General features: G+C 47.5%; 1 protein-coding gene and 1 non-coding gene across 4 annotated transcripts in view; one reads left to right on the top strand and one right to left on the bottom strand.

Annotated features, from left to right (window-relative positions):
* SCHIP1 (schwannomin interacting protein 1) overlaps positions 1 to 16,707 on the top strand; it is a 140,462-nt gene that overhangs the window by 47,344 nt on the left and 76,411 nt on the right. The window lies entirely within an intron of this gene.
* Positions 4,226 to 4,413, bottom strand: LOC133752385 (U2 spliceosomal RNA). Its single transcript, XR_009864930.1, has one exon. It is a non-coding gene; the product is annotated as a U2 spliceosomal RNA (small nuclear RNA).

The raw sequence follows: 16,707 nt of genomic DNA, 5'->3' as shown, positions 1-16,707 counted from the left end.
GGATCCACATTTTCCAGAGCTTGATTATAGTTGCCACCTTTGGCCCCTCTTATGTCACTTAGGACGTCTTCAGGTCCAGGTCGCAGAGAGCCAAACCCAGCCTCGCTTCCCACTGAAGTTTGTTGGCTCCCACAGCTGGAAAATCTGGTTGGGAAAGGCTATGACGTTTATTTGTTTCTTTGGCACAGCAGGACTTCACCAAGTGCACTCTGACTTTTGTGTTTGAACCTCTCTGCTCTGTTCTTGCAGTCAGCTTCATTTTATAGCTGTCCCCCTCCCCACCCCACATATCTGGTGGGTTTCTAGACAACTCCTCATCACCACGGCTTCACATTTCTTCCTCCCCTCCAGGCAGAGAGGAGAAAAGGCCACTTCCAGGACATCTTTCAGAAGAGCCAGGAAACTAGTTTTCCAGTCATCTTTAGAAAATTCACCCTGCTCTCATTAGCTCAAACAAGGTCTTATGGTTATCCCTGAGCTAGTCTGTGAAGCCGGGAGGTAGGTTAATGCAAATTAACCTGGACTGCACCACAAGCCCACGGGCAGCCCAGCGTTCCCAGAAACACCTGGGCTTTGCAAGCGTCGAAGGTCTCTAAATAAAGAAGTCTAGGTTGCTACTAAAGGAGAGTGAGGTTGGGAGAGCAACTTCAGTCCCTATGAAGCTCTGCCTGCCCTGAGGGTCAGCCCCTACCCACCCCCAGCAGCTCCCAGGAACTGGGACTTAGCTTCGCTCACTACTCTTGGGAGGCTGCTGACCCCTAGTGTCTGAGCAAAGCATTAGATCTACAATCTCAAGGCTTCAGTTTAACTCCTCACACATGAGGATTCCAATAGCTATGTCACCTTCACATGCAATGAGGTGTGCAAAACAGAACATCTGGAATTGCTTTAAAGATTAAATGAGTTGGTGCTGGTGTTGCAGCACAGTGAGTTAAGCTGCCACCTGAGACTCCGGCATCCCATTTGGGTGCCAATTCAAGTCCTGGCTGCTCCACTTCTGATCCAGCTCCCTGCTAATGGCCTGGGAAAGTGCTTGGGCCTCTAGAAGCCCACATGGGAGACCACAAAGGAGTTCCAGGCCCCTAGCTTCGGCCATTTGGGGAATGAACCATCAGATGGAAGATCTCTCTCCATCTCTCCTTCTCTCTGTAACTCTGCCTTTCAAATAAATAATTTAAAAATAAATATTTAAAAAAAAAAAATAGAGGCTGGCGCCATGGCGCAGTAGGTTAATTCTCCGTTTGCAGCGCTGGAATCCCATAAGGGCGCTGGTTCTAGTCCCGGCTGCTCCTCTTCTAATCCAGCTCTCTGCTATGGCCTGGGAAAGCAGTAGAAGATGGCCCAAGTTTTTGGGCCCTTGCACCCACATGAGAGCTCCTGGCTCCTGGCTCCTGGCTTCAGATCAGCACAGCTCCGGTCATTGTAGCCATTTGGAGAGTGAACCAATGGAAGGAAGACCTTTCTCTCTGTCTCTCCCTCTCACTTTCTGTAACTCTACCTGTCAAATAAAGAAATAAAATCTTAAAAAAATAAATAAATACATGAGTATAGGGGTGGGCAAAGGTACAGCGGTTAAGACAGTGCCTAGGACATTTGAATGCCAACTTTGCTCTGTAATCCAGCTTCCTGATAATATACACCTGGGAGACAGTATTGATGGCCAGAGTATTTGGGTTCTTGTCCCTCACGTGGGAGACCTGGATTTAGCTCCTGGCTTCAACTTGGCCAAGCCCTGACTGTTGCAGGCATTTGGGGACTGAATCAGCAGGTGGGAGATCTCTGTCCCTGCGCCCATACTCTCTGCCTTTCAAATAAGTAAGTAAATGAATAAACATTTTTTTAAAAATTAATTTGAAGTCTCTCCAAGTCCCTTTAAGATCACGTATGCAGGCTTCCTGTGCCTTTGCTGACCAGCGTCCCACAATACTCTCTGTAGCCCTTGTCCCACCTGTAACTAGTCATCCAAGTGCATCTTCCTCCCCAGATGGAGGTGTGCTCTCAGAGGGTGGAGCCTGGGTGCTAAGCACCCAGCTCCTCCTTGCTTGGTGAGCACTTGCGTAAGAGCCCAGCTTCTGCTCAGCTCGCCTTTCCCCTTCCCCAGACACTGCTTTCACTTATAAGTATCAGGTCCATCAGCCTGATTGTATTCACAATAAGAAAACTCAGCAAATCAATTGTCTTGAAAGTGCATGTTATATAAATATGAAACTGTTCCAGCAGCCTGCAATGCACATGTCAGCAGCTGTTTTGATGTAGTGCAATGACCACAGTCTGGTCAGGTGGCAGAGAAAGCACTCATTGTGCAGGGCTTTCTGCTTTAACAAGATCAACGTGCATTGCTACTTGGAGCTCTACCTTTTGCTAAGCTAGAAGGGCCCTTCTTTGGTCTTTGCCATTGTGGTAACAAACAGGGCTTTCCGTGTGCTTTGTGACTTGGGTTGGGGTAGAGAAAAAAGGCAGGGACATGGTCATTATCACATAGAATGACTCTCGAGAGAATAAAGTTTTCGTTTTGTTTTGCTTTCAGTTGACTACTGATTGGAGTGTGTGATGTGGCAGCTCTCGGGCTGGTAGGAAATTTGCATCAGTCCAGGAGCAGACAGGAGCTGCATTAGCCCTGCAGGGCACCAGAGGACAGATAGGGTTTGTCTGGAGTCTGAGGGTGAGTTCTGGGTAACTGCGGCAGCCCCAGCTGTGGAAGGGACGACAGCTGCTGAGGTTTGGCAGACAGAGCTGTGAGGTCACGCTGGGAGAGGAGGCACAAACCTTCTTTCTCCTCCCCTTCTCAGAGAGGAGAAAAACCAGCAAGGAGGCATCACAGCATGACTGATAGAATGGTGTGGCTTGAATTTCCTGCGTCTGCCCCTGAACTCACGAACTAATATAGTCCCCAGTCATATGCTAATTGTACCAAGAAGGTAGAAATGTAACCCAATTATGTAGGCGGGAAAGCCTTTGAGAAGGGATTGCATTGGATTGGATTGGGTTGGCTTGGCTTGGCTTGTTAGCATTAGAGCCCTCATAGTTTGAATCCTGGTGACTTTATAAAGAAAGAAAGAGATCACATAGACAAGTGCGTGCCCTGTCACTTGCCACGTGATAGACTGGGCCACCTCAGGACTCCACCAGCAAGAAAGCCGTCACCGGGTGAACCCATGAGGCCCTCAGTCTTGGATTGTGGACGCTAGGACCATGAGTCAAAAGAAACCTCTTTCCTTTCTGAAGGCAGCCTTCCTCCTCCAGTAGTTTGTTATAGTTGCAAAAAGCTGGCTACTACACAAAGTGACTAGAAAATAAAACCAAACTGTGACATTGTATCCTAAAGTATTGTGTCAGTTTTGCCAACCTGCTGTTTTCTCTCACTTAAGTAAACTAAATGCTGTTCATTATCAAGATTATCATTGTTACAATTTTGGTATTTTGTAGAGTAAAGAATAAATGTTTGTTTTATTCAGTAAACAAATTTTATAGTTTGACTTTGGAGTCCTCTTTTGAGATAGGTAGCTTTCTTGCAGAAATCAAGATTTTATTATTTTATTATTTTGGTCATTGTTTAATGGAGATTTAAAAAAAAAAAAAACTACTGAAGTTGTAAGCCACTTAAAGCTGCCAGCCGAGCACAGTCGTCAGTGTGAGCCACATCCCCTGTCACTGTGAGCCACATCCCCTGTCACTGTGAGCCACATCCCCTGTCACTGTGAGCCACATCCCCTGTTATGACTGGTATTGGCGCTTCAAGGAGGAAGTGATGGAAGAGGCTCCCTATTGGCTCAGTCGCACTGTCAGGCCAGTGATGGGATAGTAATGGATGACCCGGTGCTCCTGCAGCCTGCCTCCCTGCAACCAGCTTTCCTTTCCTTTCCCTTTCCTTTCAGGCAGAGTTAGACAGTGAGAGAGAGAGAGACAGAGAGGAAGGTCTTCCTTCTGTTGGTTCACTCCCCAAATGGCCGCTACGGACGGCATGCTATGCCAATCCGAAGCCAGGAGCCAGGTACTTCCTCTTGATCTCCCATGTGGGTGCAGGGCCCAAGCACTTGGGCCATCTTCCATTGCCTTCCCGGGCCACAGCAGAGAGCTGGCCTGGAAGAGGAGCAACCAGGACAGAATCCGGCGCCCCAACCAAGACTAGAACCCGGTGTGCCAGCGCCGCAGGTGGAGGATTAGCTTAGTGAGCTGCGGCGCCAGCCACAACCAGCTTTCATATATATATATTTTAATTCCGCAGAGGGAGCACACCATTAACAGAGGCACTGCAATGCCAGGTTGATGTGTGAAATGGATAGAGATCCCTATTCCATCTCCCTGCTTCAAACAGCCATTTAAAATACTGTTCTCAGAGACAGGATGTATCTGATATTACACTGGATAGAGCAACGGGTACACTTGGTCTTAGCAAGAAAGCCAAGTAGCAGTGGCCAATGTCTTTTTCACCCTCTTCTCTTTTTCCTCTTCTGGCCATGAAGGAGGTTGACATGTGACCATGAGGACAAGTACCTATGCTAGGGATAGCTGAGACATAGATAGAAGCCTGGGACTGTAATGATTGCAGCTACACACACACACACACACACACTGCCCTGAACTTGCTGCCTGTAGACTCTTGTTACATGAAGTTAATATGTTCATTGTTTTCTTTTTTAGAGATAAGAGAAACCAATAGAGGGAAGGGAGAAGGGTAGGAGAGAGAATTTGTCCCCATCTACTGGTTTACTACCTGAATGTCTGCAACAACTGGGGCTGGGAATGGAATCCAGGTCTTTATGTGGGTGGCAGGGACCTAACTCTTTGAGCCATCACCTGCTGCCTACCAGAGTACCCATTAGCAGGAGCCTGGAATCAGGAGTAGAAGCGGGCCTTGAACCCAGCCACTCTAACATGAAATGTGGGAATCCCGAATGACTAACTCAAGCTTTCTAGTTTCTTAACAGCTTTATTGAGATATTATTTGTGTACCAAAAATGTTACTTGTCTTAAGTATGCAGTTCAGTGGTTTGTGGTACATTTGCAGGGTTTTACAAGCAGTAGAACATTTTATTCCCCAAAAGTATCCCTGCTACCCATAGGCGACAAATTCTCATTGCCTGCCCGCTCCCAGCCTCAGGCAACCACTGATTGCTTTCTGCCCATACATACATTTGTGTTTTCTGCACATCTCATGTGCAGATTGATCATTCCTAATCCCAAATACAAAATCTGAAGCTTTTGGGATGGTGACATGACACTCTAAAGGTTTGAGATTTTTGAAGCATTTCCGAGTTTTAGATGATGGCTGCTTTGTCTGTGCAAATACCCCAAGATACAAAAGTTTAGAAATCTGAAACAATTACTATGGTCCCAAGCATTTTGGATAAGGGATACTCGACCTATCATTGGAGTCATAGAATATGTAATTTTTTACATCTGACTTCTTTTTTTCTTTTTCTTTCTTTTTCTTTTCTTTTTTTTTTTTTTTAACGCTATGCTGGTGTTGGAGGCGGCGGCTTTACCCACTAGGCCGCAGAGCTGCCCCCTTAACCTATAGCCATCACGCTCATGTGTTTCTTTAAAATTTTTTTAAAAATGTATTTGACAGGTAGAGTTACAGACAGTGAGAGAGAGACAGAGAGAAAGGTCTTCCTTCCATTGGTTCACTCCCCAAATGGCCGCTGTGCCGATCCAAAGCCAGGAGCCAGGTGCTTCCTCCTGGTCTCCCATGTGTGTGCAGGGCCCAAGCACCTGGGCCATCCTCCATTGCCCTCCCGGGCCACAGCAGAGAGCTGGACTGGAAGAGGAGCAACCGGGACTAGAATCTGGTGCCCATATGGGATGCCGGTGCCACAGGCGGAGGATTGATCAAGTGAGCCACGGCGTCAGCCCCTACATCTGACTTCTTTCACTTAGCCTTTTGCCTTTACTGTTATCTCAGGAGTTTGTTCCATATTACTCCATTGCATGGCTGCACCACATTTTGTCTATTCACTTACTGGTTGTTGAGTGTGGGTGGTTTGTGGTTTTGTGGATATTATAAGTAAGGCTGCTGTGATTGCACACCAATCTTTTTACAGGCAAATGTTTTCATTTCTCTTGAGTAGATTCAGAGGAGGGGAATTACAGGGACATTCGGTAATTTTCTGTTCAGTTTACTAAGAAAATGTCCAACTGTCTTGCAAGCTAGCTATACCATCTTACATTCCCACCAGCAAAGTATGAGGGTTTAGTTTTTCCATACCTTCAGCCATGATTATTTTGTCTTTTTGTTTATACTTTTTCTAGTGGGCATGAAGTGGCATCTCATTGTAGCTTAAATTTTCACTTGCTTTCTGACTAATAATGTTAAACATCTTTTCCTTTTAAGATTCATTTATTTATTTGAAAGCAGAGTAACAAAGGGAGGGGAGAGAAAGGGGAAGGAAGAGAGGGAGGGCGAAGTGGGGAAAAGAGAGGGTTGGGGAGATAGAGAGAGATATCAGTCTTCCATTGGTGGTTCACTCCCCAAATGGCCACAGCAGCCAGGTGTGGACCAGGCTGAAGCCAGGAGCATGGAACTCCCTCCAGGTCTCCCATGTGAGTGGCAGGGGCCTAAGCACTTGGACTATCTTTTGCTGCTTTCCCAGACTGTTAGCAGGGAGCTGGATCAAAAGTGGAGCAGCCAGGTCTCATGGGATGCCAGTGTCACCGCCGGTGGCTGAAACTGTGTCACAACACTGGCCACTGAACATCTCTTCATGTGCTTTTCAGGTTTCTTCTTTGTGAAAATGTCTGCTCAACTGTTGCCCTTATTTAATTGGGCAATATGTCTGGTTGTTGATTTGGAAGAGATCTTATATACTTATGTCTGGGTACAAATCCTTGACCAGGAACAAACTTATGTTGATTTTCTTCTGGAAAATATACCTTTGGTTTACTTTGCATTTTTAAAAACTTTTTTAAGCATGGGCATTTTTAATTTTGAGGAAATACATGTTTTCAGTTTTGTTTTTTTTTTTTCTTTTATGAATCATGCTTTTGGTGTTTCTTTTATGAATCATGCTTTTGGTGTTCAGAACTTTTCTGTAACCCAAAATCACAAAAACCTGTGTTCTTCTGTAAGTTTCATAGTGTTAGCCTCTACATTAGGTATATGATTCATTTTGAGTTCTTTTCTTTTTTGGTATAAGGTATTGAAATTCATTTCTCTGCATGCAGACATCCAGCTGTTCCTATACCATCTGTTTAGAAGACTCTCCTCTCCCCATTGAATTACCTTGACACCTTTGTCAAAAATCAATAGGCTATAAATGTAAGTTTATTTCTCGACTGTCAGTTCCATTGATCTTCATGTCCACCCTAATGCCAGCATCACACTACCATAATTAATGTAGTCTCATAGTAAGTCTTGAAATTGCAATGTGTAAATTTTCCAACTTTATTCTTTTTCAAGATTGTTTTTGTTTTTCTGGGTCCTTTGTATTTACCGTGTATTTTTTAGGATCAGTTTGTCAATTTCTGCCCAACAGTCGACTAGATTTCTTTAAAATGTTTATTTATTTATTTATTTATTTTATTGGAAAAGCAGAGAGAGAGAGAGCGCAAGCTGTCATTCATTGGTTTACTTTACAAATGCATGCAACAGCCAGGGCTGGCGCAAGCTGAAACCAGGAGCTGGGGACTCAGTCTGGGTCCCCCATGTGCTGGCAGGGACCTGACTACTTGAGACATCACCTGCTGTCTCCCACGGTGCATAACAGCAGGAAGCCAGAATTAGGAACACAGCTGGGGCTTGAACCCATGTGCTTCTGTATGGAACGCAGACATCCCGAGTGGTATATTAACTTCTAGGCCAAATACCCACCCCGCTGGAATTTCTGTAAGAATTGTGCTGAATCTGTAGATTAATTTGAGGAACATGGCTATCTTTCAGCCCAATTACTTAAAACTTAAAAAATTCTCAGCAGCGTTTTATCTTGCACTTACCTTTTGAAGCTGCCAAACTGAAATTCTGACATACTCTTAACTGGATAATAAAATGGAAAATACAAAGAAATGGAGGTTGGCTTCATATTCATATATGGCAGTTTTATGTGGAGAACAAAGGCTGCATTGTATAAACAAACAGCTTCACAGTGGAGAAAATGGGGAATAGTGAACTATTATGGTGCACATAATACAGGCACACTGAGCCCAAATGCACCTTTCCATACCATTATAGCACCCTGTGCATGTGAGCCAATAACCCAACATCACCCAGATCAATAATCAATGTAATTCATTAAAATTAATTGTAGGGGGGGACTGGCGCTATGGCGCAGTGAGTTAAGCCATGGCCTATGGTGCTGGCACCCCCTATGGGCACTGGACCTGGCTGTTCCGCTTCCAATCCAGTTCCCTGATAATGTCCCTGGTAAAGTGGAGGATGGCTCAAATCCTTGGGCCCCAGCACCTAAGTGGGAGACCCAGAAGAAGCTCCTGACTCCTGGCTTCAGCCTGGCCCAGCCTGGGTCACTGCAGCCATTTGGGGAGTGAACCAAGAGATGGGAGACCTCTGTCTCTCCCACACTCTCTCTCTAACTCTGGCTTTCAAATAAAAAAAACGAAATTGTCACTTTGTTTATATATGTTGGATTTTCCAAGTACTGTCAACGTAAGGAATTTATACACAATTTCACACATAGTGGCCTAGTATTTTTTCCCTGTGATATTTGTCTGTTTAGTACTTATTGCTTTTTGTTTTTTCAGTTTGCCAAGTATATTCAGTTCCCTGTCTTACTGTTCTTTTTTTAAAGATTTATTTATTTATTCAAAAGTCAGAGTTACAGAGTGAATGAGGGAGGGAGAGAGGGAGGGAGAGAGAGAGAGAGAGAGAGAGTCTTCCATCCACTGGTTCACTCCCCAGTTGGCCACAATGGCTGAAGCTGCACCGATTCTTCTAGGTCCACACTGGTATAGGGCCCAAGGACTTGGGCCATCTTCTACTGCTTTCCCAGGCCATAGGAGAGAGCTGGATCGAAGTGGAGCAGCCAGGTCTCGAACCAGCACCCATATGAGATGCCGATGCTGCAGGCCAGGGCTTTAACCTGCTCAGTGCCACTTGCCCTCCTCCTATCTTATTGTTCTAACAGCAACACTACTAGGTCTTGGGTAAAATGAGAGTTTTTATTATTCTTGTATTAAAAATGATGAGATGAATATTCACAGAAATTAAATGATGTGTTTAATTTTTGTACATCTGTCTGCAGCAGTTCTTTGCTTTAAAATGAGGAGCTCGGACTTCAAATCCCTTCTTCTTTTGTACTTCCACAGTGACTATTGACCACTTTCTTAAACCCTGCAGGGCACAAGGGAATAGAAAACTTTTGGGGGGAGGCTTTTCAGTGTGTTTGGGGATATAAAACCCATACTCATGAAACACACTGAAGCTAAAAGTAGCATAACAGCGCCCACCACCCAGAGGCCAAGTTCTGTTGGCACCTGTAGGAGGCAGACAACGATATGGACCTGAGGGGGAACATGACCTGAGTGATATGGAAGAAGATGCTATCAGACAACTCACATCCGGGACACTCCCTCTCCTGGCTTGGGGAAGGAAGAGCTCCTTCCTTCAGCTGCTGGGAATGTTCTCAGTGAGACCCTTGTCAGGATTGCCTGGGCCTAAGGAAAGCTACCAGGCCTAAGGAAAGCTACCCGGCCCAAGGTGGTATGCCCTTGTCAGGTGCATCCCGTATCCGGGGACTGGTTGACCCTTCTTGGGTCAACGCTGAAGGGTCAGCCCAGCTCCCCACTGGATCTTCAATCCTTGCTTTGCACCTGCAAATCAGACTCCAGCGCCACATTCTGCCCTGTCCCCCTGCCTCCCTCACCCCCCCACCCCGCCCCCGCCAGGTGTTGATTCCCAAAGCACTCCCCCTGTGTTTTAATAGGCTTCTCTGCCCGTGTTTTAATAGGCTTCTTTCCAGGCAGCAAAAACAGCGTGAACAGTGGCTGAGGGGCAGAAGTCCTCTTGGGGGTCTAGCAAAGAGGAAACTGAGTGAAAAAAGGGGGAGCCAGAGGAGGATTTTGAAGACTGGAAGACTTTGTAAGACTCAATGAGGGGTCAGCCTAGGTGGGGACACCCCGGGAAGCTGGTGCGCCCCGCCGTGCTGTCTGGGTTGCTGAGTGAGAATGTCGGAGGTGACCTCGATTCCCGTTGCCAAGCGAGTGTGTCACCCGTTAATGAATGTTTATTGCTGTCTTGTCGCCAGTCCTGTGAATCATCAGGCCCCGAAGCCAGCAAGGGACGATCTGATTTTAGATTTCCTCGCCACCTTTGTGGCTGTGTGACTTTAGAGCTTGCATTTCTCATTGGGAAAATCAGTGTGTTTTGAGGACAGAAATAATCCTAATTTCAGGGGCTATTCCCTAGAGTTGTGGCCGAAGAACTGTGGGCGACACTGGGCTAAACTTGAATGAGTTTCTTTGCTGTAGGAGTTCTGCCTTCCGTACACTGCTGTGACGTGTGACTCTCAGTGAGGCTTACCTTGAGCCTCCAGGGAGAGTTCTCCTGCTCCGAGCACCTGCCAAGGATCATCAAACAGGCCTGCATCCTGCTGGAATTATGTTGAGAAGGCCTGGCCTGTCACACAGTAGGCAGCTGACAGGTGTCAAGCTGATCTCCATTGTCACTGTGTTCTTAATAAGAGAACTTAGTCTTGGCCCGTGTCGTGGCTCAATAGGCTAATCCTCTGCCTGTGGCGCTGGCACACTGGGTTCTAGTCCTGGTCGGGGTGCTGGATTCTGTCCCGGTTGCCCCTCTTTCAGTCCAGCTCTCTGATATGGGCCGGGAGTGCAGTGGAGGATGGCCCAAGTGCTTGGGCCCTGCACCCCATGGGAGACCAGGAGAAGCACCTGGCTCCTGGCTTTGGATCAGTGCGGTGCGCCGGCCGCAGTGGCCATTGGGGTGTGAACCAACGGAAAAGGAAGACCTTTCTCTCTGTCTCTCTCTCTCACTGTCCACTCTGCCTGTAAAAAAAAATAATAATAATAATAAAAAAACCTTAGTCTTACAGTAAGCTGGGATCTCCCAGAAACATGCCAATACGTCCCCCTGACTGCAGAACTTGAGATTCCATGTGGTTGTGCTTATTTAAATTTGGTAATGAATAATACACCTCGAGGATGCCTCCAAATCACATATCCAAGACCCATCCATGTCTTTTAAAGAGGGAGACCGTCTCAAGCCTGGAGACTGGGGAGAAGCCTGGGTTCCCGGGGCTCTCCATGGGACCAGCCGTGGCTGCCAGCACGCTGTGTGGAAGCATACGGTGGCTGCCAGGAGCTAAAAAGGTTGCCACAGCTGTGTCTGCCCTGGGGGAACAAGGAACGTGACTGCCATGGCAGATTTGTCCCTTGACAGCACCGCCGTCTTCACCAGAGGCCAGAGTTAAACGTGACTTATCCACGCTTTTGCTCTGGGAGGCAGGCCAGGAATGAGGAACGCACCTGAGCTGTCTCGAGCGTGGCACCCCAGCCTCAGCTTCTCTGGCCTGTCTTTGCCAGCCCCTCCACTGCGGGCAGTGGTGGCAGCCTGCAGGCACACGTCCGTCATCCCTTCCTGCTGACTGTTCCCCAGAACCAGCACCAAGTTTGACCATTTTAACCTTCTAAATGTGTCTCAACATTTCCCCGTCCATATGGCAGACACCTTCCCAATTCTACTGACACTATCACCTCTCACCTCTACCGCTGCAGCCTTTAAATCCCTGCTGTAGTCTGCCTGTCTGTCCGCCTATTCAGGTGTGACCCCTTCCCAGACTTGCTGGGAGACAAGCCTGCGCTCCCAGAGGTAGCATCCCAGGCACCCCCGTCTGGACCTACTCTCCTCTGGTCTCATTTCCTCCACTCCCTTGTGCTCTGACAGAACCAGTCTGCTAAACTGCTCACTGGTGCTGCTCCTAGCTTTCAGGGCTGGGAAGCTATGCCCTAACAGAACCTCTGCCTCAGTGTTCTCTCCACCCCATCCTTCACCTGCCCACATAACTCCTGCTCATGACTGAAACTTGGCTCAGCCATCACTTACCCCAGAAAATTTCTCCTGATCCCTCCTCCCCCAGGCTTGGTTAGGTACCCTCGCCAATTATATTAAGAATCATGTTCTAAATAAATGATATAAATATGTGAAATATAGTGCGATCGTGCGTGTGTGTCTGCGTGCGCACATGCCTTGAGAGTGGCTATGTCTTGTTTCACTTTTGTACTCCTTGCACCTGTTACCATACCTGCTTTATCTGAAGCACTCAACAAATGTGTCAAGGAATTACACATCCACAATGACAGAAACCCAGCTCCCAGTGGACTGTCGGCGTCAGGACAGAATTCTTTTTCCAGATGACAAATGATCGCTGTGCCTGGCTGGTAAGGCCCAAAGGGAGAGAGCAAGCAGCCCGGCGTTGCCAGTGAGAGCAGTGCTGGGTGGATTCTAATAACCTCTGTGTCGTCCAGAGCAGTGTAGACACCGAGTTGTTATCTGGTTTCCAGTGAAAGAAAGGTCACTCTGAGAAGTGCTTAGCTGGGTTTAACGTGATTGTCTCCCTTTTGTGTGGCCTTTCTGTGTGTCAGCCTGCATCTGTGCCTCTGAAGATGTCTTCCTGAATGTCTGCCATTGGGTTTGGTTTCCCTCATAATTTTCTAAGAAAAGAACATGTTCTTACTACAGATTTGATCAGAATCGAGTTAAACCGTGTGACCCCGTGGTGAAGTACTGATTCAATTAACGTCTCCCTGAAAGCTCTCCTGTGACGGCAGAGGAGGAATTGCATGTCACCTGTCACCTTCTGGTTAAACTCCTCCTGTGCTTGTCACTGTGTCTTTCCCAGTCCCGCATTCTTTTTGTTTTGCTTTAAAGATTTTATTCACTTATTTGAGGGAGAGGGAGGGCCAGAGAGACAGAGATCTTCCATCCACTGGTTTACTCCCCAAATGGCCGCAACAGCTGGGGTTGGGCCAGGCTGAAAGCAGGAACCCAGACATGTGCGTGGCAGTAGCCCAAGTCCTTGAGCCACCACCTGCTGCCCTCCCAGAAGCATTAGCAGGGAGTTGGATAGGAAAGAGTATCCAGGACTTGAACCACAGCCTGTGTGGGATGCTGGCAACACAAGAGACCACTCAACCTGCCGTGCCCCAGTGCCAGCCCCTAGTCACGGGTTCTGAGACTCATTATTGAATGGCCAGAGACATGCCATTTCCCAGTGCACACATTGCTTTGCTTTTCTATCTTATACCTATCTACCTGGGCTGCGTGCAGTGTCCGGGAACTCAAATTTAAAGTACTATGTGGTCCTCTCCCACTCAAACTGTGCTAAGACAGACCTGGGAGTTAAGCAATCAGCAAACAAGTACCTCTGTCATATTTTAAATGTGGCAAGTGCTGTAGGAAACATCAAACTGGGTCTGGATGGGCAGTGTAAGAACAGAGAGAGACAAGGAGGAGGAAGTTCATACAACTTGACACAGGGTGGCCAGGGAAGACTTCCCACTAAAAGCGACACTGAGGAGAGATGGGAAGAAAGTCTGGGAGCAGTCACAGAGACATCTGGGCAAGAGACATCTGTAGCTGAGTGCGAAGGCCCTGAAGTAACGAATTCACTTCATCACGGATTAAGAGGGCTTGTGGGCAGGGCTGAGTGTGGAGAAGAGCAGGTCATATTGGTGCTAGAGGACCAGTGGTGTAGGTCCCTGCAGGCTCTGAGCAGGACTGCGGCTTCTATTCAGTGATTTGGGGGCTGCTAGAGGATTCTGAGCAGAGTGGAGAGGGAAGTATTGGAATCATTATCTTTCCAATGAAGTGCTCTGGCTGTTTTGTTGGGTAAGCCAAGGTAAAGGGCAGGGGCAGGCAGTCTGGATGGAAGACCTTAGTGGTAACCCAGTGAAAGTTGATGGGGTGGTTCAGAGCAGAATAATAACAGTGGAGGTGGGACAAAGTGAGAAAATTCTGGATATGAAGATTCAGCCAAAAGGATGTCCTGATAGGTTGTGGGACCTGAGAGTCAGGGAACAAAGTTCACCCCCAAGCTTTAGGCCAAAACAACTGGAAGCACGAAGCTGTCGTTTCCTGAAATGGGGAAGGCTGTGGGTATGAGTTTGAGCAGGTGAGAGTTAGGTGAGATTCAGAGTTCTTTGAGTCTGATGAATTTCAGACACCTATTAAATGTGCAAGTGGAAATGGTAAGTACACAGCTGGATGGAGAAGTTGAGTTCAAAGAAAGGTGTAGGCTGGAGATAGAAATTGTGGGGTCACCAACCAAGAAATTGGATGACATTTCCAAGAGCGTGAATTTAAATAAAGAACAACTTCCAGGACAGCTTAGGATATTCTAGTGCATCACCTGCCCAATAAAACTCCTAGGAGATGGAAATCTTTCAGTCTTCACTGTCCAGTTCAATGCCGTTACACATGTGGCTATTAAGCACTTAAAACACAGCAAGCACAAATTAAGGAACCAAAGTTTCAAGTTTAATTAAATAGCCACACACAGCTTGTGGCTACCATATTGGACAGCATCGCTCCAGTGGATGAAAGTGACAGAAATGAGAAAGGATCAGCAGAGGAGAGCCCTGTACTGCAGGGAAAGAACCAGAGGACAAGGTTGTCTCAGACACTGACCGTGTTGGGTACTGCTCATAGATACAGTACGAGGAAGGCTGGGAATTGGTCTTGGGACATAGGAAGGTGTGGCAGTTTCACTGGCAGGGTGGAGACAAAAGCCTCACTGAAGAATACTCAAAGGACAATAAAGGAGAAGAGAAACTGTAGACAGCAAGTCTGGGCCACCGTTTCAGAGAGTTTTGTGGTTGTCTAGGAGAGCATGAGAGTGAATTGGCCAGGGACACATAGAGGAGGCCAGGTAGCACCACAGGTGTACTTGAGGCTAGCGGTCATGAATTTAAAATGGGATCAGTTAGTATTTTTATATATTTTCCCCAGCCACACAAAGTAGCCTGGAAGCAGGCACAGAGTAGCAAATAACTGAATTTATGCACAGTTGGGATTTAATCAAGCGAATATGAAGTGAGAGTGTGGTGGTTCCATGGTGGATCATGAGACCTAAGATTTGTAGAGAGAAGGCAGGATATCATGGGAGGGGTGGTGATAGAAAGGTGGACAGTACAGGGGTGAATTTGAAGAATTATTATAATTGGGACAAGTGGAGTGAGCTGGGATACCAGTGTGAGATTGTTGGAGAATGGGAGACTTGACGAAATGAAGGAGGACGTGCAGTTCTTGGTTTGACAAGGTCAGTGGTTGACCACGGGGGTGGGTGTAACTGAGATAGATGGGGCCGGCGCCACAGCTCACTTGGCTAATCCTCCGCCTGCAGCGCCAGCACCCCAGGTTCTAGTCCCGGTCAGTGCACCAGATTCTGTCCCGGTTGCTCCTCTTCCAGTCCAGCTCTCTGCGGTGGCCCGGGAGTACAGTGGAGGATGGCCCAAGTCCTTGGGCCCTGCACCTGCATGGGAGACTAGGAGGAAGCACCTGGCTCCTGCCTTCGGATCAGCGTAGCTCTGTCCATAGCAGCCATTTGGGGGGTGAACCAATGGAAAAGGAAGACCTTTCTTTCTGTCTCTCTCACTGTCTAACTCTGCCTATCAAAAAAAAAAAAAAAAAGAGAGAGAGAGAGAGATGGAAGAAGGAGGAATTTGCAGACCCAAATTCTGGAGGGATTGTCTAGCAGATTTCCCGGGAAATCCGCAGGGATTTTAAGAGAACTGATGTTGGAAATTGACTCTTGTATGCAGCAGAGAAACCCGAGGAGGAGCTGGTGGCTGTCACTAGGCAGGCTGGCTGGGGTGGCAGCAGGAGTCTGATGGAGGAGATGGAGTGTTGGGGAGGAGGAGCAACTGACTGCGGTCAAGGCAGCAGCAAGGAAGACACCGGCCCACCCACAAGCCCTCTGCAGGAGGGAGCTGGCAGAAGGAAGAGCCACCATCTGAAAAAGCCTTGAGGGCAGACCGCACCTTCAAGTTCTTCCCAGGGAGAGGCAATGAAGGCAGTGTTCCCTGAAGCAGGCCCACTCGACGGGCATATGGAGGCTGGGGGAAGGCATGGGAGGTGGTCAGAGGAGGGATGTACAGAACCCCATGGAAAGGAAGTTAAAGCTGAGGAAGCATAACTCGGAGTCAGATGCGCTTTGCGGTAGGCTTGATAGTCTCCAAGATGGAGAGTGGAGGTGAAGCTGCTGGCATCTGAGGTCGGGGAAGAGTTCCTTCCCAGAGCGTGCAGATCTTGGGGGTCTTCGGGCCAGCAGCAGTGGGGGAAGTGTGGCATCATGAAGAGAGTGTGGGCCTTGAAGGAAATCCCATCCAGAACTGCAGAATACCCCCAGATATCCCGTAGTCGCTGTATGTCTTAATCTGCTTCTTCTCAACTCGAAGCAATTAAACCTCAACTCGGTGAGCTCCTGCTTCTGTAGTATGGAACTAATCCTATACCGGAGCTCAATGTAGGAGCAAGAAAGAAAGATGGTCCAAGTCCTTGGGCCCCTGCAACCGCATGGGAGACCCAGAAGAAGCTCCTCGCTCCTGGCTTTGGATCAGCACAGCTCTGGCCATTGCAGCCATTTGGGGAGTGAACCAGTGGATGGAAGACCTCTCTCTCTGTCTCTACCTCTCTCTGTAACTCTGTCTTTCAAATAAATAAAAATAAATCTTTAAAAAAGAAAAAAAATAGTGACAGTGCAGGGTCAACCTGGAGCCCAACAATGGCAAATGAGAGCTTGG

The sequence above is a fragment of the Lepus europaeus genome, chromosome 2 (genome assembly GCF_033115175.1).
Source record: "Lepus europaeus isolate LE1 chromosome 2, mLepTim1.pri, whole genome shotgun sequence".
Classification (NCBI taxonomy): domain Eukaryota; kingdom Metazoa; phylum Chordata; class Mammalia; order Lagomorpha; family Leporidae; genus Lepus; species Lepus europaeus.
Note: the sequence above shows the minus strand (reverse complement) of the source record. Positions and strands in the feature narration are given on the sequence as shown.